Genomic DNA, 2,005 nt, shown 5'->3' with positions numbered 1-2,005 from the left:
AATAAATAAATAAATAAATAGTCATCACCATACCTAAAGTTATCTAAGTTTTTTCCAATGTTATCTTCTAGAAATTTTATAGTTGTGCATTTTACATTTAGGCCTATCATCCATTTTGAGTTAATTTTTGTGAAGGGTGTAAGGTCTGGATCTAGATTCATTTTTTTTTTTCATGTGGGTGCCCAGTTGTTCCAGCACCATTTGTTGAAAAGACTCTTTGCAGGTCATCTGGGTGGCTCAGTCTGTTCAGCCTATGTCATTATCTCTCAGGTTCATGAGTTCAAGTCCCACATTGGGCTCACTACTGTCAGTACAGAGCCTACTTTGGATTCTCTGTCCCCTTCTCTCTGCCCCTCCTCCACTTGCACTGTCTCAAAAATAAATAAATGTTTAAAAAGAAAAGAAAAGACTGTCTTTGCTCCATTGTATAGCCTTTGCTCCTTTGTCAAAGACCAGTTGACCATGTTTATGCCATGTTTATGTGAGTGTTTTTCTAAGCACCGTATTCTGTTTTATTGATCTATTTGTTTATTCTTTCATCAATATCATACTTTTTTCCTATAGCTTTCTAGTAAGTAGGGGTTGTTTGTTTGTTTTAGTGGCAGAAGGACAGATTTTATCAAGTCCCTCAACCCTAGTTCTCTTTCTCCTACACAGTCTAGGTTCCCCCAGAGACCTCAGATCTGGTAGGCAGCAATAAGACCCACTATGCAGCCAGCAGGGGTATCTCTACAGATAGTACAGGGTTTGTGATGTGCTGGTGCTTGCCACCTCCGAAAGGATGTTCCCACAGGATTCATAGCCACACCCAGTATGTGTGGTCAGCAACTCCTCTTTGCCTTATACTTGTGGTAGGCACAGCCAGCCTTCAGAATGGTCTTGTCAACGTGGCCACCTCCAGCCACCACACCAACATAGTTCTATTGGCTGAAGAAATGACCTTGATTTCTGAGGTGGCTGAGGACAGCTTCACTTGGGTCTTCTTTGGTCTCAGGGTTGTGGGAGATGAAGTAGCATCATTCCCAGAGGCTGGCCAACTTGCCAAGTCACCAAGCTTCTCCTCCAAACAACACACAATGGTGACCTTGGGCATAGTGCCCACTAGGAGCACATTGCCTATGTTGATCTGGGCCTTCTTGCCACAGTACACAAAATGGCCAGTGTAGATGCCATTGGGGGTGATGAACAGCTCCTGCCACTTCTTAAACCAGTACAGATCCCAGAAGACTACCTCGGTGAGGGGTGCACCTCCACCCTGGTCATGAATGTTGTCCTTCACGATGCCCCTGATGTAGCCCAACTGTTCTGCAAAGTCCATGGCAAGCAGACATGCAGCACCCTTGCCATGCTTCATGTGGGCATGGAACACTGAGCCAGCATCCTTCCTCTACCCCAGAATTATGTGGCCCATGGCAGTAGTCTGCTACCCCCATAGCTGGAAGAGCTCTAATAAGTTTTGAAGTCAGGTAGTGTCAGTCCTTTGACTTTCTTCTTCTTCATTATTGTGTTGGCTCTCTAGGTTTTTCGCCTCTCCATATAAATGTTAGAATCAGTCTGTCAATATGCACAAAATTACTTGCTGGGATTCTGATTGGATTTGCATCAAATCTATAGCTCAAGTTGGGTAAAACTGATACTACCACATATTGAGTCTTACTATCCATGAATATGAAAGTATCTCCTCCATTTATTTAGTTCTTTGTTCTTGTTAATCAGAGTTTTATAATTTTCCACATGTAAATCTTGTACATATTTTGTTAAATTTATACTAAGTATTTCATTCTTTGGGTGCTGACGTAAATGACATCAGGCTTTTAACTTCAAATTCCACTTGTTCATTGCTAGCATATGGGAAAACAATTGACTTTTACATATTAACTTTGTATTCTATAACCTTGCTATAACTACTTATTCCAGTCTTTTTGTCAATTCTTTCAGAGTTTCTATACAGACAATCGTGTCATGTACAAAGATAATTCTATTTCTTCCTTCCCAATCTGTGTAT

The 2,005-nt window shown here is 41.3% G+C and overlaps 1 pseudogene; it reads right to left on the bottom strand.

The window, feature by feature from the left end:
- Positions 1 to 634: 634 nt before the first annotated feature.
- LOC102961813 lies at positions 635 to 1,411 on the bottom strand (annotated as a pseudogene).
- Positions 1,412 to 2,005: the final 594 nt, after the last annotated feature.

This window comes from Panthera tigris, chromosome B1, assembly GCF_018350195.1.
Source record: "Panthera tigris isolate Pti1 chromosome B1, P.tigris_Pti1_mat1.1, whole genome shotgun sequence".
Lineage (NCBI taxonomy): Eukaryota > Metazoa > Chordata > Mammalia > Carnivora > Felidae > Panthera > Panthera tigris.
The sequence above is the reverse complement of the archived record's forward strand: the minus strand, read 5'-3'. Positions and strand labels throughout refer to the sequence as shown.